A 19,246-nucleotide genomic window follows, 5' to 3' on the forward strand; every position below is an offset into this window, starting at 1 on the left:
CATGCATGTTTTAAAGTAATTGTGATATTCTCTATGTTTTGGTGCTTTACTTTGTGGTGTGTGTGATGTTAGGCGTCCTGACAGATAGATGCCTTTATTTCTTCCATAGTTAAGGCTAAGGTTCATTCTCCAGCTTTTCAATCCAGTAGCTCAAGAAAGCCTGTTTCCTTAGTTAATGTGTACTTAAGATGCCTATCAAAAACTAGCTGAGTCACTTTAGGTAAAGATTGGACAAATTGTGCTTTGGGATGATGCAGGAGAAAGGAAATAAATACATTTAGGAACATAGACAAGACAGCAGTGAGGAACTGAGACTTTTTTTTTTTATCAAACAAATGTACATTTACATACTGGCAATTAATCTCTAATGGTCTCAGCGATAAAACCATCTGTGTGAAGTAATCTGATTGCCCCAAAGTAAAATGGAGCCTGTCATGGCACACAGTCACCTTGTATATCTTGCCAAAAATGAGGAACCTTAGGGGAGGGAGGCTCAGTATTAAAACTCCAGCCTTGCAAGTGTGGAAATATTAGCAACGTATGCCAAAAAAGCATGTGTAATGTAAAGAAAGCCTTTATGATTCATTAATGAAAACCAAAGAATCAGTCTTATTACATCTATTTTTGCATGTTTGCAAGATATTATTATAATCTTGGATGCTGCTGCCATACACCTGTTTGACTTGCAGCCAGGTGAATTTCTTGCTGTCGTGTTTTCCCCTTCCACCAAGCTCGTAGTGCTAGAAATGTTGATCACTCCACTGAGCTGCAACATTGACAAGCTGAAATTCATCCAGCAGGCGTGTAGGATTTGATTAGCGTAGACTCCTTGATTTCTTTCATCCTGGAGGAGGGAAGCTTTGTTTCTCAAACAAACAGCTGCAAAAACCTCTCCAGTCCTAGTGCACTCTGCTTTCTTAGAGATGCTGAATATCTCCATGTGGGCCAAGGGTTGGAGGGTGGTAGAACAGGTTCCTGCGGGCTGCCTGTGCAATGCGCTGACTTGGTTCAAAAAAAAACTTGATCAGCTTGATGCGGAGGAAATGCTTTGTTTGGCCCGAAACAGGTTCCCTTTGAGTCATGCCTCCTGATGGTCTATGATGTCGAATGGGTTATTTTTGCAATTGTGCCCCCAGCAATACCTCCAGGAGAGGCTCGGCTGGGACCTCAGCAGCTGTACCGTGGCATACTTGCCCTGCAGCCCTTGCTTGTCTGTGTGTATTCAGACGTGAGCGCCTGGCGTGTGGGTGCAGGCAGAATGACTAAAAGACCTGGATGCACACATTATGTGGCCGCGGACTGAACTTTTCTGTTGTACTCTACAGTCGGTTGCCTTCCCACTTCTTGTCCTTCATTTTTTGGGGGCTTGACTGATGCCTTTGCAATGCTCTTACCTTTCACCAGCATGGGGATCTTGCTTCTAGTTAGATTCAAGGTTGAAAAGGGGACCTTGATCTTCTACAGCTGCTAGAGGTTGTCTGCAGTGTTTGCTGATGTTCAGAAATACAGAGCGGTGTTCCTGGCTGGAGGATGAGAGTGGATGCTCAGGCTGCAAGGAGGCACGTTGGAATTTGGGTTCCTCTCAAGTGTTTCTACCTACCAGGGCCACAGGGAGGGAGGGGCAGGATCCAACCTCTATTGTGTATGAAGTAGAGGGAGAAATGCAAGTTTAAAGCTGCCCCTTACAGCAACCAGTCCATCCCTCACACATGGAGAAATGCAAATCTCCACTCAGTTACTCGATACATCTTTCAGAGAACAGAGCTTTGATGGGGGGAAAAAATGACTGCTAAGAAACACTAAAAACATTAGAAAACTTCAGGCACCTCCAGTGCATGAGGGAGAAATTAGAGTTTTACAGGGCCTCGAATAAAAACAAACTTTGCTTTCCGATACAGTGGCAGAAATCTGATTATCAAGCCTGTTAAAAGTATACAAGGCAATTTTAATGAATGCCATATTTACTGCCTGTTGCTTAACATCATGCAGGAGGAAAAATGGGTAAAACTTCCCCCTTAGGCCTTGGATGTCACACCTACAGGCACAGGACTTCCTACCTGCCACAATTTCACATCACTCAGCCTTTTCACAGGCCTCCACGGCTCTGCCCAGACAACTGCTTAATCTGTGCTCACCCACACATTGAAAATATACCATCTAATAAAGCAATGTGCCCTTCAAAAGAGTGGTTCCTGGTGGTACTGTCAGTGGCAGCCCTCAAGAGCTATTTTTGATGGTACTTCCATGACCAGTAGCACATCCATCCCATGGCCAAACTGGTGGTGTTCCTCCCCGTCCAGGGATGCGTATATCTCTTGATGATGAGGTCACCTGTGTTTCACTCCCAGATTAAGCTGACCATCAGAAGAGTTTGGGGCTGTAGGACAGGAGGTGATGAGGGACTGCCATAGCAGTTCATGTGGTTCTCTGTCCCATGGGAGAGGGGAAAAGGGCAGCAGGCTGCAACCCTGCGGAGTGACTCTGGCGGGCAGCTGCAATGTAGCTGAACTGGTCGTGTCAGCGTCTAGACTGATTTCTTTTGCACAACTGAAATGTTTGCATGCATGCTGCAGGCACGTGCAAATGAGCACCCAGAGCTGTCGAACTTCAAGTATTCATCTTTTATTCTGCAAATGGGGATTTTGCTGGTTTTGCAGTGTCATACAACTAATTAATGACATGCCGCATGTATTAGGGCAGTATTCAACATCAGTAGCTGAAAAGCAAAGCAAAAAAAGACTATCTGGCATCACTCATGCAACTTTTGAACCAGTGATCTTTCTGGTGTGTGTCTCATGTTCGTATCAAGAAGAAATAAAAAACAAGCCCACGAGGCCATGCAATTGACTTACCTTATTGCACCAACTCAGTCACTAAGAGAGCAGGATTCCCCATATTTTATTAAAATATCTGTCTGCTCAGACTTCCCCAGAAGACAGTGAAAGTTGGTGGCCTAGCAGATTAATATTCTTAATTAAATAATATTGTAGTGGAAACCATGGGAATATATGAACATGGTCATTTTAGAGAGAGTTTTGCCTGAGGGACATAGTCTTATTGCATGATTCATAGTGAATGCACTCAGCCTTTGTGCTCTATGCATAACCAAAGTGCATGTGGGACGGGGAGCATGAGTGTCTATTATGTAATTAATGTATATGATTCATATAAATACACATCACAGCCATTTTACATAAATCTTTGGGACTGATCCAGCAAGTCCTCAGCACATGCACGGTTTGGAGCAGGGAGTACAGGTCAAGTTGTTCCTGCAGTCACAAGAGAGCTGCTCCGCAGCAGGTGAAGGAGGAATGGGTATTAGATGTCCCCAGGGTAGACATCCGTAACCGTGACAGTCACCCCCAGCTCCCTTTTGAGTCAGTGGGGACAAACTAGCATTTGCAGGACTTGACCAGTCTGCAGATGAGCCATACTGGTCCCTGGCAGTGCCTTGGAAGAGCCTGTTTTTCTCCGGGGGCTCTAAAGCGAGCCTAGGTGAACAGTTCAGGTACAAGCATGCCTGATCTGATAGTCTGCCTTTGGTGGGGTGATTTAAGAGACGATTTAACTGCCCCATAAACATATCTGTATCACAGCCTTGTTACGCTTCAGTCCTGGCTTAACCCTGCCATGATCTGCCTCACCCTGACCTCTGCTTGCTCTGTGATTGCAGGGTTTAAGCTTGAATTTAATTTTGTTGAAAATACTGAGATGGGAGGTGGGGAGACTTCTTCCCCTGCACTTTTCTTACACCTCCTCACCCTTCTGCCTAAGTGCTAGTCTCTTGCTTTTTGCTTCACCTTTGAGACAGACTTGCAGGGTCAAGGTCTTAAGATGCTGGAGGACCTGTCCTGCAAGTGTAACATGAACATGTTCAGTGCTGGCTGTGGAAGAGCCTGTCCTACACAACTGTGTTTGACAAATGCCTACATGACAAAGGAGAAAATTAAAACTGAATCTAAATAACAGGACAAATCACTAAACCTACCTTTTCCAGCCCTGGGCTTGCACTCTTTGCAGATAGTTGTCACCTGGGGATTCTGGCCTCATGCCGCCATGCCCAAACACTTGTCCCACACGCTGGGGTCCCTGCAGTGTGTAGGGTGGATTTTTCTGTCTTTGTAGTTACTTTGTCATTGAATAGCGACATGCTGAGACAGATGAGGGACACACTAAGATAGACGACGAACATACTGGGCTCAGCCTTTAAACAGAAGAAGGTTGCAGACCCATCCATCTGAACTAAAATGGCCAGAAAGTAGTATCTTTACCAATAAATTACAGAGCGATAGGGTCTGGGCTTTTAAATAACAGTACTGTTAAATTGTCAGCGAGGTTGGTTTTGAGTGGGGTTGGCCAGCACAGTCACAAACAGGTCCCAGCTGTGGTTTGGAAAGGAGCAGAGTCCCGAACATATTCCTATGGGCAGCTTGGAGGCAGCCACTCCATTGTGGAGGCTAAAAGGATTTAATATTACAGCTGTGGCCACACCATCCTGGCTGGATTTAAAACCAGAAAACGGGCCCTGACTCTGGGGCTGTTTGCTAGTTTGAGTGTAGCCAGGCTTTCCCATTAATTTGTCTGTAGATATCACTGCAGCATTTTGGACCATCCTGAACCTTCACCAGATGTTGAATTTAAAAAACGTTCCTGTTCTCCCAGGTCACTGGGGGCTGGCAAGTGTAAATGCAACCCTGCAAATGCCAGCCATGCCCTAATCAGTGACAATGCTGTTCCTTTACACAATCTAAGGTTCATTCTTTTAAGCCTACAGATCTTAAAATAAACCTCCCCACATATAATGGAAGCAGCTCCAGCTGAACCTCTGGATTTAGTGTTTGTATGTTAATGAGAAAGCTGCTCACAGTGATGGGCTGTTTTTTCTTGAGGTCCTGCACTGGTTGTCATCTTGGTTTTCAAACCCTGAATGTGAATTACCTTGGATTTTGCTTAATGTCACATACACACATAATCTTTATAATAAGATTTTTCCCTTTTGAGGGGGATTCAGTCTTTGAAAAATACTAACTTTAAGAAAGAAAAGTTGTTTATTTTCTTCTAAGGAGCTCAGAAAACTTTACAGCCCCTAAGTAAAAACTGCCATCACGTGAAGTAGCTATTCTTGCACCTCTCAATTCCTACTAACTTCATTAAATATTGTGGGTAATAAACACATTTCAGGATGGGACCCTTAATAAGATTAGGCATTAGTGCTGCCTCCAAAATACAGTTCTTTTCCTCTTTATGAGCTCTGAGAAATAGGGAAACAGTTAATACCATGGCTATCACCAGCAATGGCCATGGTGGTAGCAGCTCCTGAAATGAATGAGCAGTTCAGGCTTCAGCAATATTGTCTCAGGCTTTTGGCAAACCCAAGAAACCAGCTCTGTTTCTGGTGCGCTTGCTATGCTGTGATGTTTTTCTTGGTGACTATAACAATTTTCACTCTGTCTTTTTTTTTTTTTTTTTTTTTAAAGTGGAAGCAGAGAGACTCAAGGATGTCTCTGTCTCCATTTCTCCTAGCTAATTTTCAATGCTTTCCCTACGAGGTGACACTGAGTTAAGGCAAAGTAAAGAACTTGGGGGAGCTTGGGTGTTCAGAAACAACCCACTCATTTTGCTACCCTCCTTAAACTTGTAACTCAGTTTTTTTGGGTTTTTTTCCCCCTCTTTTTCATTATTTTTCAGTGGTTCTATTTATTTTGTTTACCGCAGGTTTTCCATTTTTAGTCTCCTGCCCACTTGGTGTCACCTGGGAATCTCAGCACCTTGGCACTCATCTGTGGGGTTTCAGTGGCAGCCTCTCTGCTGGGCAGAATCTCTCATTGGAGTAACTGTCCAGAAGATGCGTTGCATGATCCTTACCTCAAGGACTAAGGCCAAATTTTTCTAGCGTGGGTGGCCTCAAATTAGGCACCTATACCCGTATTTAGGTGGTAAAACAAGTGGGCTGATTTTCAGATGTTTGAATATTATAATGCGTTTCTTTAAGCCCTTTTTGTTTACTTAAAACGGCTGTTGAGAGAGGAAATAAACAGGAAAAATGAAGGCAGAGTGAAAGAGTTTTATTCCTGAAATAAAGGATTTAAAAAATACGGAAAAGAAACAAGTGGAATGTTTTTAAATGGAATAAATTTGTTGCTGATACAGGCAGGAAATAGCACACTCAAATATATGTGGATGTATAGATATATTTTTATCTGAGCTTTTTTTTTTTTTGCAATGTGTTTTATATTTAGGACACATATCAAGATTTGCATCTGTTTCCAGAGCTTGCTGCTAACAGTTAGTAATGATGCCAAAACATACTTTAGTTCCAGCTTGAGACCAAATGATATTCAGGGCTTTTTTTTATTACTAATTTAGGGTCTGATATTAATTAAGGAAATTTTCCATAAGTGCCAGGCCTTTTCTGAAGAACTCATTAAAATTATATTAACTTAAACCGGAATCACAGTCTGAGCATGTTTTGTAATGATTATTCTTACTGACTCTGCTGGGTTTTGTAAACAGAATGCTAATTGTTAATGGGGCAACCGGGTGCTTGATTCCATACTTTCAAAGGGCCAGATCCTGAGTCATTACCTAGATGTGTGCTCCCAATAAAGTCAATAAGCTCCTAACAGGAAGGCTGTGGGTGCAAGCTCTTTGTTTCATCCCTGTATAAAGGTGTATGATGATTTCTTGATTCCCTTGGTGGAATCACTGTTGATATTCTACCTAGGATGGAGCCAGTGGTGGTTGCTGATGTAGGACTACGTGTGTCTTGATACGAAGAGGGAATCTAACTCCATACGTGAAGCTCTCTGGTACATACAGGGTGATTAGGATCACTTGTGCCCTTAAGTCTCTGTGGCTCTTGAGTGTCTGTTGCACCGAATTTGGTTTGAATAATTGCACAAGCTGAATTTACTAAATGGTCCCGTAAAATGCGGGAGACTTTGATCCTTCTTAGACTGTGCCTGTGTTTGGTCCAAGATAGGTAGAAAAGTATCTTATGCCCTCCAGGAGCTGTACAGTTTTAAAGTCCCAGTTCTGCAAATCTTACACTAAAAAACACAATTCAAGAAGCAAAAACTGCTGCTAGTAGAAATAGCTGGAGCTGCCTTGACTTACGGTGGAATTTCCTTGCATTTCTGGCCATGCAGAATTTGACCATGCTGAATTTGGTCAGGAAGGGAGTGTTAGAGCCTAGCAGAGCTTCACAACACCTTTCTGAAGTGGTTTAGTAATGGCTGTTTGGTCCCATTTTACAAGTGTCCAAATCTTTTCCCCTCTTGATGGATGTTTTAGCAGAAGAGGATCTGGTGTCATGCCAGCTTGGCTGTCAGATTTAAAAAAGCATTGATATTGCTGATACTGGTGACCAAAAGAGAAAGTAAGAGCTGTGCAAGAAGTTCAGGCTTTCTGTGGTTGTACAAAAGAAAAAAACATAGGCAGCGAAGGAGAGGAAGATGAATGAGATAAAGTGAAGGTGCGCACCTTCATCTAGCTCATAAAGGATGTTATTAAGAAAGACGCAACTATTTCATATGCATAAAGGGAGGGTATTTGGGGACACTAATCTGGAAATCTCTTAATATTTGCTTTCAGACTGACTCAAAAGAGTGAGGGAAGGGATCAAAGCTGGAGGTGCCTTCCTGAACTTGAGACAGGTTCCCCATGTCCGCAAGAGCAGTGTGTGGGCGGTGCAGGGTCCCCTGGGGGGGAACCTGACCCTGCACCCATGCTGCGCTCAATGCTGCTTCGGTGTCCAAGGAGATTTTGTGGAGTCCAAGCATTTTTAGTAATGGTGGAGTTTCATCTATAAGGCTTAGGGAAGAATAATTTCATATAAGCAGCTTTCCACAGATACACAAATTCATAGGTAGATTCATAGCTTATTAATACAGTGAAGCTCATGTGATCATCTGCTTTGACCCAGCTGTAAGATTACCCCAAGTTATGTCTCATTTGAACTTGAGGATAACCTTCGAGGGAAAAAAAACCCACCAAAAACCAACACAAAAACTCACTTTGTCTTCATTTAAAAATTTCCAGGGAAGCAAGATCCACCACAACCTTTGGTTACAGACACTAATTAAGCTCGCTTTGGAAATATGTGTCTTATTACTAGTCTGAATTTGTCTAACTTTAGTTTCCAGTTATTTGAACTTGCTATAACTTTGTCTGCCAGATTGCAGCACTGATTTTTATTTCTGAGGTTCCTGTGGCGGTGACAGATACAACAAGGAGGTGGGTAAGGAAGGAGGTTGCTGTGGTGGGTCTCGGGGAGATGGCAGAAGCCACAGGGGACTGGAAGTTGTGGGATGCAGAACTGGTTTGACTTGCAAGGAGGCTGGAGAGGCACTGTGCAGAAGTATTTTGGTCTTTTAATTTTGCTGTGGCTTCAGTATGATCTATCAAATAGTGGAAGTTCCCTTCCCTAATCATCCAAACTCCTACGGTATCCGGTGAAAAGGAGTTATTTTTGGTTGAACTACTAGTGAAACTCTACTTTCCAACCCACCTGAAAAAACCCACTAAGAAAGCATTTTTCACTGACTTTCTGGACTTCTGCAATTCCTTTAGGAATTTTTCTGCTTTTATATTTGCCCAATTGTAAAGTCCCTCCCATTTTTTCTAACAAAATGAATTTAATTCCTCATCCACTACTGTAGATAGTGATACAGGAATAGGACAACAAGATACATGTTCTCCCCTAGTTGCCATACAGTGTTCAGCCTTTCATTTTAAGAAACACTGCTGTAGTCATGGGGGCTTTTTCCTCCAGGTTTAGCTAGCATTTGAACTGTCAAAAACGAAGAGAAGCCTGCAGATCAGAGCTCAGCCTGTGGCCCTGTTGGGTAGCGTGTCACCCAGACAGAGCAGACTATTTGCTCTCCACGTTCATAATTATTCCATGGGCAAATTTGCAAAGAGAGTTGAAACTGCGTTAAACTCTTGGAATTACTTGGACCAGGCAACGCTCTCATTGTGTGAAGAAGTTTAGTTCTGGCCAAAAAAGGTATCAGACACTAAATGCAGGGGGGGTATGTGGTGTTTTAAAGGTGGTTGTGGTTTAAAGGAGGAGAGGAGTCGGTGTGCTGCGTCTTCAGCCCTGTCTGGGCTATGTCACCTCCAAGCTTCCCGATCATTTTTCCCAAAGGTCTCTCTAACCACCCACTTGACCTTTCATCCTATGCTAGCCATGAATGTTTGCCCTAACATGTTATTTTGTAATACACAAGTGCTGAGTGTAGGCAGCTGGAGAAAGCTGCCCTGGGTTCTTGTGAGAAAGAGGAGCAACTACGCTGAGAGAAGGAGAGCACCAGCAGAGAAAAATAGCTCAGAGGATTTAAACCAAGGATCGATTCTGAAAGCAAAATGGATGGGTAGGGCATGTCATGTGTATCATTCTATCATTCTGCCTCTTAATATCACATTTCTCTGGCAGTGAGAAGTGGAAGGTGGTATGCTTGGATTAGGAGTGGTACCCAGAAAGCCTCTTTCATTTAGCTGAGATGAAATGTCCCTACACAAGCTCTAGTGATGCCAGATGCATCATTTCCATTCTGTATTTTTAATGGTTAACTGGGCTGTCACTGTCTGATCCATAGGCATCAGTGCTTTTTTATGACCTTTTCTATTAAACAAGCACTGTCTAGGACTGGCAGAATATTATGAAACCGTCAGCTAAAGGCATGTCCCCCTTGTTTTAGTTTATATAAAATCAGGCTGTGCAATGGGCTTGCTTGGAAAGCAGGATTGCAGCACAGGTACAAGACTGAGTCTCTGAGGCACATCATCTTTAGGTGATAGATGTCTGTAAAAACACAGCTTGCTGTATTTAATTCTGTGCTGAAACTACGTTCTGGGTTTTGTTGAAAGCTAAACATGGGATAGAAAGATTTCCATGAACTGGAGATCAGTCCCCTTGCCAGTCCCTTTTCTAAGATTTCACATGAGGTTTTGACTTTAGCTGCAGCACCCAAGTTTGGCTGCTGCAGGTGATGTGGTTCAGTGATCAAAGTCATGGTTGTATTTGTGAACAGCTAATGGGCCTTTGCTGGAATCACGGCTGACCGTGCGATAGGCAGCAGCTGCTAATACTGTTCGTACTGCAGTAGCATCTGGAAGTCCGATCCCATTGTGCTAAGGACTATACAATTAAAGAAGGGGGGAGGGGGAAGAGGTCAGCCCTGTCCTCTATTAATTTGCACTCTTACATGCAGTACAACTGGTTACAAGCTGTACAACAGAATACAAGAGGGAACTGAGGAAAGATGAAGAGAGCCAGCGAGGTGATAGCTCTGGCTGCATCCTCACTAGAGCCAGGTGGTAGTAGCTCAAAAGGAGGTGCAAGAATGATGTTTGAAGGAGGGTATTGAAATAGCTTGGTGGCTCTTCACCTCCTCCCAGGCTTCAGGGGCAGCAGGAAAGAAAGCACAAAGCTGCTCATTACAGCCTGCAATAAGAGGCAAGCACTGTTTGTCATCATCAGCATTGGAAAAGCTGAGTGGGGCATATTAGCCCCACCAGGTTAGACCAAATGTCCATTGGGACCCATCACCTTCTCAGCATGGCCAAAAGTGTTTGCTCAGTTCCCCTGGAGTGCAAGACCAGTATATATATATTCCCAAGCTGTAGGGGGTTTCCAAAACTGGAGGTTTATATCGGGATGATTCCATTTAGTAGCTGTTGATAGGGCTCTGTGAATCTTCTTACCCTTTGGTAGGTGGGAACAGAGGAGCCACTAGATCAACTTTTCTGTTTCCTATAGGTCTGTAGTGTTGTAGTCATACAGAACTGACAGGGACTTCATGAGATCATAGGATCTGTGCCCCCTGTGCGGAAATAGGATCAAACGTCTGCAGGTCGTTCCTGTTAAGTGTAGCCAACTAGTCATGTGTATTGCTGCCACCGAAAACAAAACCAAAACCATGTCCCAAAGAAGGAAAGATCCCAGCCAAAAAAACTTGATTAAGGTTGAAGCAGATATTTCAGTAAAGTTAAAAGATTTTTAGAAAATAAAACCAAAGGAAGCCAAAGCTAATGTTATAAAAGAATACATGTTTGAGAAGCGATGAGAGCTGTATGAACACATTCAAAATATCCCTGGGATTCTGAATGAGACTGCTGGGCATAAAGTGGGAGTCATCGCTGCAGCATGGCGAACAGAGCTAGAGCTGTGCGGGGTTTGTCAGCATTGACGGTGGGAAGGTGAAGAGTAGAAACCTGTGTGAGAAAGAGCATAAACGTTTGGATAGCCTCTGGGGCACAGGTTGCAAAGGCTGGGATCTGGGCTAGGGATTGAGAACTGAAAATTAGACCTTCTGCAAAAGTGACTGTCTTACCAACTAGGAAGGGAAGCAAGTGCCTCAAAAACACCAGGAGAGCTGCTGACCCAAAATCTCTGCAACATAAGCCTGAGATGAAATGGCTCATTGGAAGAGGCATCTCACAGAAGCTCCTCGGAGGAAGTCCCCGGGAACTGTGATGTGGATGCTGGCATGGCCAGAGGAGCCACAGAGGAATCCTGGCAATGGGAAAAAGGCATCTCTCTTCCCCCTTTCTTCCCTCTTCCTCTCTCAAATATCTCCCTCTAAAGGGATTTTTTGTTTTTGTTTTCATTTTGATTCCCGCTAAAAGCCAACCCATGTTGTTTTTTTTAATGGGTGAAAAGGAGCGTGGGGGAGGATCTAAGTATCGCTGGAGCCTAATTAGGAGCCATCGTATTAGATTCCAAAATTAGATAGGAAGCTGGGTTTAAGGGTAGTCCAAACCCAACCAGTTCCTAGTTTGGCCTGGCCCACGTAGGTGGGCCAGACTGGTTTGGAGCTGTTTTGAGGACAGGCTGCTTGCCCGTGGAGGAAACCATTCCAGCCGCAGTGGAGCTGGAGCACGGTGCCTGGTCTTCAGCCGGGCCAGCTTCTGCTCTCACTGGTCTGCTCTGCAGATGCGCTGGAGGGGCGCTTAGTTGAAAGCAATTCTAGCTGTTGCTTCCTCAAGCAGATGAAGACAAATGAGGGCGATAATTTAGGCTGACTTTGTACTCCTCTTCGTTATTTCAGATATTGGGATTGCATATGAAAGTTTTCTTTTAAGCCACGTTCGCTTTATTCTGTCTGACTTCGACATTTTCTGTGTCTTCACCTGTTGAAGAGCTTATAAAAAATGTCTGGTGGTTTTCCCTTTAAGCTTTGTAACTTTACAACATCTTCCAATGAAGGATTTCATAGTATTTTCCAAACCATGCTACTGACCTTTGTCACTTGGCTAATACGAAGTATTAAAATATCCTTCTTATAGCAAGCAAAATTTAGCCAGGAAAATTAAATTATATGCCCAAAGTCGCAAAACAAATCAGTAGCAAAAGCCAGAAAGCAATGCCTCACATTTCTCTTTTTAACAGCTTTAATGGATAAGTGGGCTTTCTAAACTTCTCAATAACATATGCTTTTTTTGCCGATATGCAGTTATCCTGTGCTATATCTCCATGACACATTTCTTTTTTACCAGCCCAGTTAGAAGTTATCCAAGCTCACTTTTGAAATAAAGCAAATTCAGAGACTAGTCAGGATATCCTGGCTTAACTACGGGCTTAGTTAGACTTTGGTAGGAGTGTGCATTTCTACAGCCTACGGCAAGCGCAAGGCGGTGAGCCTTAACTTAATCCTCTGTTACAGAATTGTAGTATCTGACATTTACCATGAGCTGTGCCCATTCAAGTGACTGTTACTGTGGTTTATCTGGGACGTGGTAACTTGGGGTTTAAGTTTAGACCATCAATAGTGATTTGAGCTGCTAGTGGTATAGCCTAAGCTGCCATACGGCAAACAGCCTAAAGCATGTTTATGATGTGAGCTATTACAGACCAAAGTCTGTTTCTCTTTTTCATCACAGTTTCCTGGGAGGATAAAAACCATATTCAGACTTTACACTATGGAGAAGAAGCATTTATTTAGAGGTGTTCAAAGTTGGCCTGGTTTAAGCTTCAGCTCAGCAGATGAATGGAGATGCTGTATGGACAAGCGTATAATGGGTTGAAATTGACCTTACAGTAGTTTGCCTTAAATTAGTAAGAAACTCAGGGTAGGTCTGAAGTGAATGAAAAAAAAATAAAAAAATGGAAGGCTTTACACTGCTTTTATTAAATGAGATTGACAATCATACATTGTTGAAGTGACATGATGCCAAATATAAAAAGGGTTGCAGTGCTTCTAGCCCTGCTTATACAACTATGTTTAGCTATCTGTGTCCTGCTGAATTTGATGGCATTTTGGTATCTATATGGGCACTGAGGGCCTAAACACACAGACTGAAGCCGCTGTAGTGTTTGCGCTGGTCAGTATTTTTGACTCTTAGATGTAAAAGCAGCAGCTCTAGCAAAAACAGCCCGATGGTTGCGTGCAGTTTTCTCTGTCTTGTGGTGACTTGGGACAGTCTACACTGCATGGTGGCCAGTCCTGCTCTGTGGCTTGTCGAGAGCCACAACTTTGCTCCTGCGATGCTGTGGGTTGTGACGTCCCCCAGCTGCTCTCACTCTGCTCCATGAGACGGGCACAGCGGGTCAGCTCGGTGTTCCCCCACTCAGCTTCCTGTAGGGCTTCTTCGCACCCTAAGTCCTCCTGAAATTCCTTTGACTGGTGGATCTTGGGTCATGCTGGCATGTTTGACAATTTTATCTTGGCCTGATGTTACCACTGTTTGTGTTACTTGGGGGAAATGTGTTCTCACTGTAAGGGAAAGAGCTCTGACCGTCACTGGGTGAGTTATTTTCCACTGTTTTCACTCCAACAGTGTTGTATTGCCTGCTGCTAAAATCCTTAACCTAAGATGGAAATGCCTCCCTGGTATCTCCCTTCTTGTTTCTCCAGTACTCAGAAGCAATCTGTGGGCTAAGTGCCCTCATCCCCTTTGAAGCGGCTGCTCTTGCGGGCTCCTACACAGCTCCTGGTCCGAACGCAAGCGGCTGCTTTCAGCTGCCTCCCCGTAGGTCGAGGTGTGTCTGTTTAGCCTGCGAGGACACAGGACTTTGGACAGGGAGGAGAAAAAACCCCAACACCATAGCCCTGGACATGGACAGGGACTGAGGCTGACAGTGTCCATTGAAAGGAGAAATTGTTTTGGAGGGGAAAAGTGTGTTTTTGATTGTTTAGATGGGGTGGTGGTGTGTGTTTTGTGGGTGTCTGGAGGCTTGGAAGGTGTTTTTTCTTCCTCTGTGTACAATATTGTTCAGGGGAAAAAAATACTGGACTATCTACGTTTGTGAATTTAATTTTTTTTGGCCAGAAGCATAAGAATTTGTAGGGTTTGATTTTTCTCTGGAAAGGAAAAAAAAAAAAAAAAAAAAAAAAAGGCATTTTGTGAACAAGGCCCGGGTAACCAAAATATGTTTGTTTTTGTTTAAATTGCTCAGTAGAGAAATCGTCTCTTGTCTATTGTTAAGAGAGAGGTTTAAATCAAAGGCAAATTCTACATATTCTAAAATATACAGACAACTCTTTGAAAGCAAAGCCAAGCAAAACTTTAAAAGAGACCTTCTCCTTGATGCAGAAGTTTTCAGTTAGTTTGCTGTGCTGGGGCTCAAGTGGAGAGAGGCAGCCTGAGAAACAAATTGCAAATCCCCATTTTGCAGGCGGAAGTCAGGGAGAGCATCGTATTAATAGCACACGAGACCTTTCCACAGAGCTTCTTGTCCAGGGCTTTTCCAGCAGCAGCGAGAAAAAAAACTTCGCCATTTGTGGGGATTTTTGTGTTGGGATTTGGCTGTGGAAAGTTTAAGTGAGCTGCAGAGAGAGGGAGTGGAGGGCCTGATCCTCTCGTGTTGGGTGGTCCCTCCTACCGCAAATAACCCTATTGAAAACAGAGGGACTATTTGTGGAGTCATTTGTTTGTCAGGAAAAGTAGGGTTTGTAGTATACGGCCCCAATTAGCAGCCAAATTCCTGGTTATTTTCTCTTGATAAAAACGTGGCTAGCTGTCACAGAGATGCACGTAGCATCTCATCGGTTCCCGCTTGAACTCCTGCCACTTGCTCCATCTTCTTCCCACTTCCTCAGTCATGCAAAAATTATCCCAGCACCACGCTAGCTTGGATGAGGTGGCCGCTTCCCTCATGTCCAGGACTGATGTGGGCCCCGGCCCTTTGCTGTGCCGTTTGGGATCAGCTGAACTTGCGCTAGGTGTTCTCTGTCTCCTGCTCACTGTGCCCATCACTGAGGGCACCTGGGAGTTACCTGTGACCTTTGGCTCCTGGCCACCAGAGCACACCAGGCAGATGATACCCACCCCCCTGCCTGACACCACTGCCCCACACCCAACACATCATCCCCACCATAAATCCTGCTTTTAATACAACCCGGGTACAGTCAACCACATCCAGAGGATGTCCCCTCCTAAATTCAGCCTTTCTCGGGAGATTTATTTAACCAACAAGTTTATCACCAAGCTGCACTTTTTGGAAATGCTGTTAATCGCCTGCAGACGTTATCAGAGGGTGGGCGCCCTGCCCGACCCACGCGTGCCGGTGCAGACAAGGCAACAGCTCCGGCAGCCCCACGCGCGCTCGACGTGCTGGCAGGGCTCTCCGGGAGCCGCGGCAGCACTGATAGCAGTGCCGTTATTTGGGGGAGGGAGGAGTGCTCTCATTAGTTGCATTTTTTTGCTCCCTATTTTGGTAGCCATAAGTCATTTGTGGTTTTTAATGTCTTTCTTTTTTTTCCCCCCTTGAAACTGAAATAAAGGCTGAAAGAGTAGGTTTGTCCTTCCTTCTCTTATTTTCTCTGCCCCCCCCCCCCCCTTCTTTTTCTTTTTTTTTTCTTTTTTTTTTTTTTTTTTTTTTTTGGCTAATCTGAGGCACACTGCCACATCTGAAGCCACTTGGCTTATTATGGATTTCATGGAAACTGATTCCCTGAAAGTGTTTCCATATGTGTGTTCCCAATATATCCCATCCTTTTCTAAATGGGAGTACAAACTCGCACACGAGCTGGAAATGGCTTCAGGATGTGACAGAGAAGTCATATGACTGGAGTGGCACTGTGTGTGGCCCTCTCTGAAAGACACGGTGTCCTGTGTGCTGGCTCCCATCCTACAGTAGATCCAGTTTCAAAGAATATCTTCCTTCCCGGCTTCTTAAAAACTCTTAATCAAGAACCAGCAAGGAATCCTCTGTCCTCAGGAGGGACGCATATTAGTTGAATGAGATTAGAAAGGAAAACTTGGATGGGGAGGAAAAAAGAGGGGTTTAAAGGGTGAAATTACAGAGCAATGCCAAGGGCTTCCCCCCTTCTCCCCACCCCTGCAAAACATAGTTTCTTTGTGTCTGCTTGAGGATCAGATGGTATTTCTGAGTTGCTAGCATGCAGTGGAAAAGTACAATTCATGACAACATTGGAAACAAATATTTATACTGGATAGTTAAGGCACATTTTTCTGCCAAAAAAAAAAAAAAAAGTAATAAAGTAGACTGCTAGCCCCAACGTATATTATCTTCCCATTCACTAGATTTATACCGGATTCTTGTACTGACGCTCACCACCGCCATGCATGCATCGCAGTGCTCAGCCTTGTGGTTTCACCCCCTTGCTGTATGCAGCGCCGTTGAGGTTGCGATCCAAGAAAAGCCTCAAATGTTCCTTCTGATGCATTTCGGCTGGGGCTGGTGAAAAACAGCAGTGGCTAAAATTCAGGCAGGAAAAACTGGGGAAAACTGAACCAAGAGTGAGACGCGCCTGCACGTGCGTTTGTGCCGTGCAGTGTTGTATTGCTGCTAGACTTATTTCCAGGAAATGTTATTTACTTTTTGCTTCCAATGCAGTGCGTAGATGGCCTGAGACTTTAAAAAAGCAGGGGGCTTTTGATATAGCACCAATTCCCTTCCACCTGAATCACCCTTGACAGCTCCAGACTGAAGTCGCTGAGATGGGATAGCAAAGACTAAGAACTTCAGAGGCTCCCCATCACACCAGGTCAACGGGCATCCACGGGTGGAAGGTCACAACTTTTAGCCAAGAACACATTTCTGTAATGTGACCATTTGTCCCCCTCCTGTGGTTCTCATTAGAAAGGTTTATGAGTCCTGTATAAGTGCAGCTTCACAAGAAGCAACATCTATAAATGAGATAGTGATGACTGATGCTTTCATAGCTCCATTTCTGCTCCCAACAGTCCACCTAGGAGGGGTGTGTTGTTGCTTTTTTCCACACATGGGAGGAATTTCTACCCATTGATGTTCCTAAGATGAGCTACCTCTTCAGGTGCAGCCAGCAGCCACCTGTGTTTAGATGCATAGTGTCACCCAGTAAGACTTAGATGCCTAAAGAAAATCACAGTTCATCCAGCAGAAAAGTCCTATTGAGAGAGCAGGGCAGGCAATGATGTAGCCCAGGCTGGAGAAGTGCAAAGAGACCCCGATTTTACCGTTAAGCAACGTAACAGCTCTGCTTGGGAAACACTCCATTATTTGCATGAGTGGTACTTTAATGGTCGCTGCTAACTATGTTTTTTATGGGGTGTTTCTCCCAGCAAAGGGCTTAGGTGCTGCACCATAAATTCAGTGAATACAACTATCTGCAGATTAATCCATAGTATTTAGGTGCCAAAGCCCTGTTACCTAAACAACAGAAGGCACAAGCATGCAGTGTACCGTGTGAACTGGGGTTCTGAAGGATGCCGAGAAGAGATGCACTAGAATTATGTTCTCACCTGTTGTGCGTGAAGCTCTGAAGGGGTTAAAATGTTCCTTCCTCCCTCTGACTTTTGTGAGACTGCTGTGCTTAATAATGTTGCTGTTTAAATGGTCCCAACTAGGCCTTGAAGTTAACACCTTATTGAGGTGAAGGAAAGAGGGGGGAGGGGGAGTTCACAGCTTTTCTGCTGCTATTGTTCGCCAGACCTGCTTGGGGTAACCTGAGGAAAAAAAGGGAAAAGAAATAAAAAAAGATGTAAAATGGTTGGGATTTTTTTTCCTGATTTTTTTTTCTGAATTAAAGGGAGGTAAAGGGCATTTGAAAACATAGCATTTCTTATGATAAATGGTTGCAAGTATCCAAATGACGCACTCTCATCCCAAAATTGAACCAGGGAGGGAGAAGTCCTGTCTGTTGCTTTTGTGGCACTGCATGACCCTGGCCCTTGCAGCACGTAGACACATGCTCAGTGGTGGATGTGTGGGAGGAGCGTCCCTGAGCTCTGGCACGGAGCTGAGTGCCAGTGTAGGTTTGCAGGATCGGGACCTAACAGCTACAGCAAGGGACAGGTACAGGAGGAAGGGGTTTGGGATCCCTGGAAACTGCAGTCCCAGGCTCCATCCTGCAGTGGCGTCCAGAGGGAAGGTGGTACAGCACCTTTGGAGAGTCAAGGCTGGCCTGGAAGGAGGCAGGAGAAGGATCATGCTGTGTGTGATTCAGTAAACACTTGCTAGCAGGAAAATGAAGAGCAAAATAACACTCTACCCCTGATACAGAGGGATGCTTGGAGAAAACAGAGATGCAGCTAGCAAATAATCACTCCCCACCCATCCAAACACATCCCAAAGAATCCTGAAGATTGCAAAACTAAGTGCTCAGAAATTGGGAAATCTCAGTATTTACGTTGCCTGTGCAACTTTAAATCAGCCTCATTCTGCTTATGCATTTTATTACAGATTTTAATTACAGGATCACATGATATTTTTCCCACGGGATTCCTGTCTCATTCAGTGCACAAGATGGACAGTGCTAACTTAATGAGCAGCTCTTCAATATTTTGTTTTCTTCTTGTTCTTTGCATTTCCTCAGGCCTTGCTTATTGCAGAGCATTAAAATCTGCTCTGAAGAAGCAATTCTTAATTTCTTGATGGCCTTTGTTCTAATATTTCTGCCGTAGCATTCGTATACAGTTTGTTGCAGTGCAATATTCCCAAGAAAGAAAGAACGCGTGTTAAAAAGAATACTGAGACTGACTCTAAGGTCTGGTGTAATTCAGTGCACCTTCTTTGTGTCACCTACAGCAGGATTTTTTTTCTGTCTTTGGCCTTCTGTGGACACCTATGATCCTGTTGGCTTCAGCCGCAGCTGTGAATATTTAGCACACATGCGAATCAGAAGCCAACATCTTTGCTGGGCACAGAAAATGAGAGAAATGAAAATGTGATTTGGAGAGGTTTCAACTGAGTCATGTAGGAGCCATGTGGCAGAAAGACGTACAAAATCCAGTTTGCTCAGGAAACAATCGGGTCTCCCTTGCCTTGTTCACTACACCCCTTCTGATTTCTTGCAGC

At 44.1% G+C, this 19,246-nt stretch overlaps 1 protein-coding gene across 4 annotated transcripts in view; it reads left to right on the forward strand.

The window, feature by feature from the left end:
* RUNX2 (RUNX family transcription factor 2) overlaps nt 1-19,246 on the forward strand; it is a 159,007-nt gene that overhangs the window by 63,457 nt on the left and 76,304 nt on the right. The window lies entirely within an intron of this gene.

Source organism: Falco cherrug, chromosome 6, assembly GCF_023634085.1.
Source record: "Falco cherrug isolate bFalChe1 chromosome 6, bFalChe1.pri, whole genome shotgun sequence".
NCBI lineage: Eukaryota > Metazoa > Chordata > Aves > Falconiformes > Falconidae > Falco > Falco cherrug.